Source organism: Elephantulus edwardii, unplaced genomic scaffold, assembly GCF_000299155.1.
Source record: "Elephantulus edwardii isolate Elephantulus edwardi_28Jun2011 unplaced genomic scaffold, EleEdw1.0 scaffold00092, whole genome shotgun sequence".
Classification (NCBI taxonomy): domain Eukaryota; kingdom Metazoa; phylum Chordata; class Mammalia; order Macroscelidea; family Macroscelididae; genus Elephantulus; species Elephantulus edwardii.
Window position 1 is genome coordinate 541,155 of NW_006399842.1, and position 7,620 is coordinate 548,774.

The 7,620-nt window shown below is 48.4% G+C and overlaps 1 pseudogene; it reads left to right on the forward strand.

Moving 5' to 3' along the window:
* The first annotated feature begins 6,430 nt into the window (after positions 1–6,430).
* Positions 6,431–7,351, forward strand: LOC102852649 (annotated as a pseudogene).
* The last annotated feature ends 269 nt before the right edge of the window (positions 7,352–7,620 follow it).

Here is a 7,620-nt window from a genome sequence, read left to right on the forward strand (position 1 = left end):
GAGAGAGACAGACAGCGACAGTTACCTGAAGGAGGGAGACAGGACAAGTGAGGAGGAAATTCCTTCATCTATAACCTGGTACTGGTTTATCCTTAGGAGGGGCAGGATTTTACAGACTCTGACTTTCCCTATAATTCTCAGAGTGATGAAAACCAAAGGAGCTCAAGGTTCATTGAGGAAGAAAGGGTGTGATCCACTTGAGCTCAAATCTCCCACAAGGTGAAAAGTTTTGCAAAGGTTTTTAAACTGCACCTCACCATGCACAGCAGGAGCTTGGGAGCTCCAAATTCCCCTCTCTGAGCTTCAGTTTCCTCATCAGCACAATGGAGATCTCGTAAAACTCAAACTCACTGCCCAGCAAATCTGTTCCCACTCACAGTGACAGCCTGTCGAGTTTCTGAGGCTGTAATTACAGCGGAAGACTGTCGTGATGCGTTTGAGCTGTCTGAGACACAATCTTTAGGTACCAAATGCGACTCACTACCCTATGGTTGTTGCACTAAATCGCACCAGAGGAGACTTCTCATTTTTCTTCTGTGATGCAGCTGGTGGATTTGAACCTTTACCACTAGGCCATCAGAGCTCCCTGCTACTCTACTGGGAAGATTAAACCTCAGAAAAGCCGCTCACTTCTACAATTGTATTTCCACCTCCTGTCATCCCAGAATGACTGATGTACTTGGAGTTCTCATCTAGGGAGAACAACTCCACTGGGGTTGGGGGTCAGGATGGCTCCCTAGAAAATTAGAAGGTGGAGAAAAGGAATTCGTTCTCCCGCCAGCTATGCTGGAACCCCCAGCTCCCTCCGAAAGAGGCTCCCACAGAAAGAGAGGATGCTAAGACGAAGATGGTTTGGACAGTTGAGATCCCCGAAAAAGCGAAGTACGTGGAAAAAGACAGTCGCTTCTCATCTAATCATTAGGAGATCTCAGGCTATTGCTCCTTCTGAAAAAGACCCGGGTAACCCTTGTGCCCTGACCAGGTCCCTCAATTGCTACAGCCTCTTCCTCCCTACTAGGCACGAGGGCAGAAAAGGGAAGCTGATCCTTCCAGCGAGAAAAGGAGAGAATGGACTCCAGGGGCGCTGGGACAGCCCGTGGGGAGAAAAAGGGCCTCCTACCTGGCGTCAGAGCCCCGGGGGCCGCTGCCAGGACCGGGGGCGTCGGCGGCAACAGCAGCAGAAGCAGCGGGACCCGGAGCGAAAGACTCCTCCCTGCAAAAGGAGAGAAACCGAGGGCTGAGTCTGGCGTTCAAGGCTCCGCCAGGAGGCAAATGAAGATTCTGGGGCGCGCGTGGGGACTCACGGCTCATGGTGCGGTGGAGGGATGTGGGCTCCAGGCTGCGCGCCTCCAACACCAACACGGGCTGGTGCTTTGGCCCCGCTGGACCGCCCCCTCCCCACCCAGCCTCTGGCTCCGCCCCTGCACCGCCCTCCAGCTGTCACCTCGGCCACCGCCCACTTCCTCTGGGATCCAGGCAAGACATTTCATTAATTGTTGTATAAAGGCCTCGAAGGATGTAATTTGTCCAGAACCCCTGAGGTGCTGCAGTTTGTACAGCTCCGTGGCGCTAGAACTGCATCTCTTTGGTAGAAGGGAAACTGAGGCTCGGAAATTTCTGGAGCAACGCAGAAAATCACAAAGTGCTTAGAGGCACAACTGAGAGGATCTCAGGCTGGAAATAGTTGATCTGGAACACACATCTCGACCCCAAAGAAGGACACCCCCTCCTAGAGCTAAGAAAAGGGCAGCCTGCGTTCGATTTCCTGCGTGAAAAACTCAATATCCCTCCTCAGGCAGTTATGAAGAGTTACTTCCCCAGCGGACCACACTGCCCGGTGAGTCACAGATCTCCACAAGAGCCTGAAATTCTGAGCACAGGCTCTAAGTCCCAGAGGTCAGAGTTCAGGCTTAAACTGTGCAGCTTACTAGTTCTATCAATTTGGGCAAGATACTTAGCTTCTCTGGTGGGCATATTGTTATCTATAAAATGAGACAGTAAATCCCCATGTCCCCAGGGTTGTTGTAAGATTCCATGGAAAAATGCGTGATTACTGTCCTTCTGCAGTATCTGGCACATAATTGTTGTTGTGTGTCATCCAGTCGGAACCGACCCATAGCTGACCCTCTAAAGCGTTTTCAAAGGCAATAGCTCAGGCAGGTGATTACTCATCCTCCCGTGGAACAGCTAGTGGATTCGAACGGTGTGCCTTTGGGATTGGATTGCAGCATCGCTTCTTACCATCCAGGTAATTAGAGAACTATTGATTCTCTAAAATGCCTAATTATCAGTAGGCCTTTTTCTCAAAGCTTTAACTCAGATTCCAAAACTTTCTATTTTAGCCAGCTCGTATCCCCTGGAGACACCGGAATCCTAGCATCCAGCTCCTCTTCCTCCCTACCCCCTAAGAGCTGAGCCTGAAAAGAGGAAGCAACCAGCCTGTGGTCACACAGAATCTTCAAGTCTTCCTGTCCCCAGGTTCCCTCAGCCTGGCAGGAGGGATAAGAGGTCCTTGTTCTGGCTTCCAGGCCCCCTTAGTGCAGGGTGGGAACTGTGCCAGGAGGAAGAGGTGAGACAGGTGAGACCTGCTGGGGGATCCCTCCTTCCTCCCCACCCAAGTGAGCTGTTCCCATGCTTCAGTGGGACAAAAGCCAGCTTACCCCAAGACAGAAGCAAGCCAGGGCAGACTTGGGGAGGGAGTAAGGCCAGCAGAGGACTGGGAGTCTGGCCCCCACCACCACCTCAGATCCACAGGGTTGGTACCTGGCAGGACGAGGAGATGTGAGTCATGGGGTTATCGACAAAAGAGATGAGGTCAAGCTGGGGATTTGTGAGTCCAGTTAACCAAAGAAAAAACAGCTTTCTGGCAATGAAGGAAGAAAAGAAGATCATGAACTAGGCCCTGTCTTCCACACCCAGGCCCTCCCTCCCTCCAGGTCCTGGGCCCAGTGAGTTACCAATCCTGTAAAGCATGCCAACTTCTTATTCCCAAGCCACCCCACCCAGTCCTCAAATAAACAACATGTGTGTGTGGCCTGCTGTTGGGCAAAAAGCCTTAGTCTGGGAGAACTGAGTTCAAATCTCAATTCTTCCATGGGTGACCTTCCAGAGCATAACAAGTCTCTTGACCTCACTGAGCCTTCCATTTGAACAATAAAAAGGCTACATTAGGTGGTCTCTGAAGGCTGATTCACTTCTGACATGTGATGGTTAAGCCCACACTGGGGTCAGCCTCTGTGACTTCACTGGAAATTTAAAACAGATGTAGTCAAAGGTAGAAGAGTGTGTGTGAAATCAACCCTTTCAATGACAGAGCTTGGACCAAGAGGAAATGTGGTGGGGAAATGAGGGCGGAGCAGAGAGAAACATGGCTAGAAGGGCAGTGGCTTGGAACTGATTAGTTATGGACCTTCAGAAAGGCAAGGAGCCCTGGTAGCACACATTGGGCTGCTAACCAAAATGTCAGGGGTTCAAATCGACCAGCTGCTCTGTGGAATAAAGATAAGCCATCTCCTTGTATACAGATTTACAGCCTCAGAAATCCAAAGGAAGCTTGCCAGGAGTTGAAAGTCATTTGATAACAGCGGATTGGTTTGGGTCTGGTTTGAAGGAGAAGAAGCTGTAAAGGAGGACACTCTGGTTACTGAGCCTGGTGGCAATATCCAGGGAATGGAGCAGACCAGCCGTACGTGGTGTTTGGATTCCGACTGGTTGCATCGGGCAACCTCAGTGAAGGGGCCCAGCATGCTGCTGGAGACACATAAGAGAGCCTTCTGCCTCAGTCTTGAGAGAAGAGGTTACAGCACAGAGTCACCTCCTTCTCCAAAGCCTATGGCCTAAATATCTATAGTTGTCTAATTTCCAGGATAATTGCTCTGTGGGCCCAGTGGTAAGAAGCTACACTGCAATCCTAAAGGCATGCGGCTCAAATCCACCAGCTGCTCTGTGGGAGAAGGATGGGCTATCTCCTCCTGTGAGATTTACTGCCTCTGAAAACCTGCTGGAGGGTCAGCTATGGGTCACTTCTGACTCGACAGTTATATAACAACAACAGTCCCCAGGATGGTGCACCTTCACTCGGTTATGCCATGACATCTGCCCCAGTGTCCTTTGAGAAGGCCCTTCCTCCTGTCTCATCTGGTTAAGCAGGTAACACACTGGATTGTACTGTCCTCTCTCTCCCCCTCCCTCATTATACTGTGCTTCTTTGGGTCACCTTTGTATCCCCAGATACAAGGGTATGGGAAATAGCCATCAAGTGTTAATTGATTGGAAGAAATTTATTCATTTCTATGGGGTTGATTGGATGGATGCCAAATATGAGTGAGTGATGGTCCATGCTAGTTTTGAAATGTGACGACCAAGACAATCATCTGCTGTGACTACCACCTAAACTATCAGTACCTTGTCTTCCCGAACCGGGTCTATTGACCAGCGCCCCCAATATCCCCACAAACCAACTCCATCCCAGCCCTATTAAGACTCCCTCCCCCACTCCACCATTGACCCTCTCTAAGGTTTGGATTTTAATGCCTGTAGACCTATATTACCCTTGCTGACTACAGCCCCACCCACTATTTGGAAACCAGAGCTGACTCTTACCTGAATCATTCCTGGGCACAGCCTCATGTGGCCCCACCTTTGCAGGCACTGCCCTTCCAGACAGGAAAGCTCTGGAATCAACCCAAAATCTGTTCACGTCCCCACCTCCTCCCTCTCTCCCGTCAACTTTCAGTATGACCGTAGATCTCACTCCCCTTTTTAGACCTCCTTTTCCTCATCTATAAACAGGGCTAATAATTCCAGTTTTACAACAGCCATGTGAGGACAGAATGAGATGGTCCATGTCAGCCTGCCCAGTATCCACAAGGAGCTTGGCCTGGCCTTACTTCCATTTTCTACCCAGGTAAAAGAGTTTAATGCACAGTCCTGCCTCCTTCTTCCTTTTTATCTACTCAGTGTCAGGTGAGGGTCAGGCATTGAGAATAATAAAAAAGTACTGTTCATTGAATAGGGAGCTCTGGTGGCCTGGTGGTAAGAAGTTGTGTTGTGATCCCAAAGGTACATGGTTTGAATCCATCACCAGTTCCACAGCTGCTCTGTGATTAACTGTCTCTGAAAACCCACTGGAGGATCAGCTATTGGTCAGTTCCATCCTGACAGTACTCAACAACAACATTTATTGAATGCTAACTACGTCCCAGGCAAAATACTATGTACTTTGTACACTATCATATATAATCTATGAAGCCTTATGAAGTCTGTATTTAACTTTTCTAGAGAAAGAAATTGAGATCCAAAGAGCTGACATGACTTACCTAAGCTTGCACAGTTAGTAAGAGTTAGGTTTCAAGGTACAACCTCCTTCTAAGCCTCAGCACAGACAGGCAGTGTTTGGAGGTAGAGAGGTTAGCAATGTGTTCTAGAGGTGGTGGATGTTTATTGGAGTTGTTGTTGTTATGTAACATCAAGTCAACTACAACTGATAGGGACCGTATAAACAACGACTTTGAACCTTGCCCCATCCTGAGCCACTCTCACTGTCTCTGACACACCTGACCCCATTGCCACAGTTATTGTGTCAATCCATCTCGTTGAAGGACTTCCTCTCTTGTACTGATCTTCTATCCTTTCGAGCGTGATATCCTTCTCCAAGGACTTGTCCCTCCTGTCAACATGTACAAAGTATGTGAGATGGAGCTTCAAAATCCTTGCCTCAAGAAGATTACACTATTTTCCCTGTTAACTATACAAAGAACCTCTGGTTTATAATTATCAAGAACTCTGGATGTTTATTCTAGGTAGAATAGTCAGTCTAGTTTCCAAATATCAGGTAAAAGGGAAACTATGAATCTTATTTTCATTTCCATTATTTTTTTAACTGCCAGATTGTGTTTTGAAAGTCATATGTCACTGTCTCCTGTTTCAATGATTCCACTATGATCTTGATCAATGCTCAAGCCAGAATGATTTTTTTTTAAAAAAAAAAAAGTAGAAAACAAATTCCTTGCCTCCCAGAAGCAATCTGGTTTCACCCTCTCTAGGACAAACATTTGTTTGTTCCCTTGGAAGTTCTTGGTAGGTTAATACTTTTTTCTAACACCACAGCTCAAAGGCTTCGATTCTTCTGTCATTCTTAGTTAATTCTCAAGTTGTAATATTGAAAGATAATATGGACAAAATCTTGAATGATCAGGAAGAATCAAAAGAAGATGGAAAGCGACCCAGTTTGCGCGCACCTCTTTGGCAGCTGGTCACATGGTGAGGGTGGGGGTCAGGAGGCCACTCTAGTTTGTGACCTCTGTCTATGGTCTGGCTCATCAAATCCCACTGCTCGGGTGAGTGGCACCTCGGAGCTCGTTTCCATGGGGCCAATAATGGGCTGGCCCCGTAGCTCCTAGCCTGGGGCGAGGTCTTCCCTGATATGAGAATGGCCATCTCTTGCTATGAGCCGGTGGCAGAGATCGGTGTCGGTGCCTATGGGATGGTGTATAAGGCTCATGATCCCCACAGTGGCCACTTTGTGGCCCTCAAGAGCGTGAGAGTCCCCAGTGGAGTAAGTCCTGGAGGGAGCCTTCCTGTCAGCACAGTTCACAAAGTGGCCTTACTGAGACAGATGGAGGCTTTTGAGCATCCCAGTGTTGTCCAGCTGGTGGATGTCTGTACTACAGTCCAAACTGACTGGGAAACCAAGGTGACTCTGGTGTTTGAACACATGGATCAAGATCTAAGGACCTGTCTAGAGAAAGCAACCCCACCACGCTTGCCAATGGATACCATAAAAGATCTTATGTGCCAGTTTCCTCAGAGGCCTTGATTTCCTCCATACCAATTGCATCGTTCATTGGGACCCAAAGTCAGAGAACATTCTGGTGACAGGTAGTAGGACAATCAGGCTGGTTGACTTTGGCCTGGCCAGAATCTACATCTACCAAATGACACCTACACCTGTCGTAGTTACACTTTTGATACCGAGAGCTCCTGAAGTCATTCTCCAATCTACAAATGAACTCCTGTGGACATGTGGAGTGTTGGCTGTATCTTTGCAGAGATGTTTCGTTGGAAGCCTCTCTACTGCGGAAACTCTGAAGCTAACCAGTTAAGCAAGATATTTTATCTCATTGGGCTGCCCCCAGAGGAAGACTGGCCCCAAAATGTGTTTCTGCCCAGAGCAGCCTTTTCTTCCAGAGGGCCACACCCAGTGCAGTCTGGGTGCCTGAGGTGGAGGAGTCTGGATGGATGGAGCACAGCTGCTGCTGGAAACGCTGCCTTTTAACCCAAATAAGTGAATTTCTGCTTTCCACGCCCTGTGGCACTCTTACCTACAAAGGGTGAAGGTAATCCAGAGTGAGCAGTGGAGTAGCTGGAATAGGACCAAGCCAAGGTAGAGAAGCTATCATTTCCCGTCTTTGGACGTTTGAGTGGAAAGACCCTTCTCTCCATCAATAAGGCAATCTCTATTTTATCCTCTGCTTTGGAAACCCTTCCCCCCAACTTTTTACAGAGAATATTTTGCTGCCTTAATGATGTCCTTCTCCTGCCCCTCCTTTTGAGGCATACTCTTCCCCCCCCATCTCCCTAAACTAAGGATATGTCTGTCTTCCCTTCTGTGACATTGGG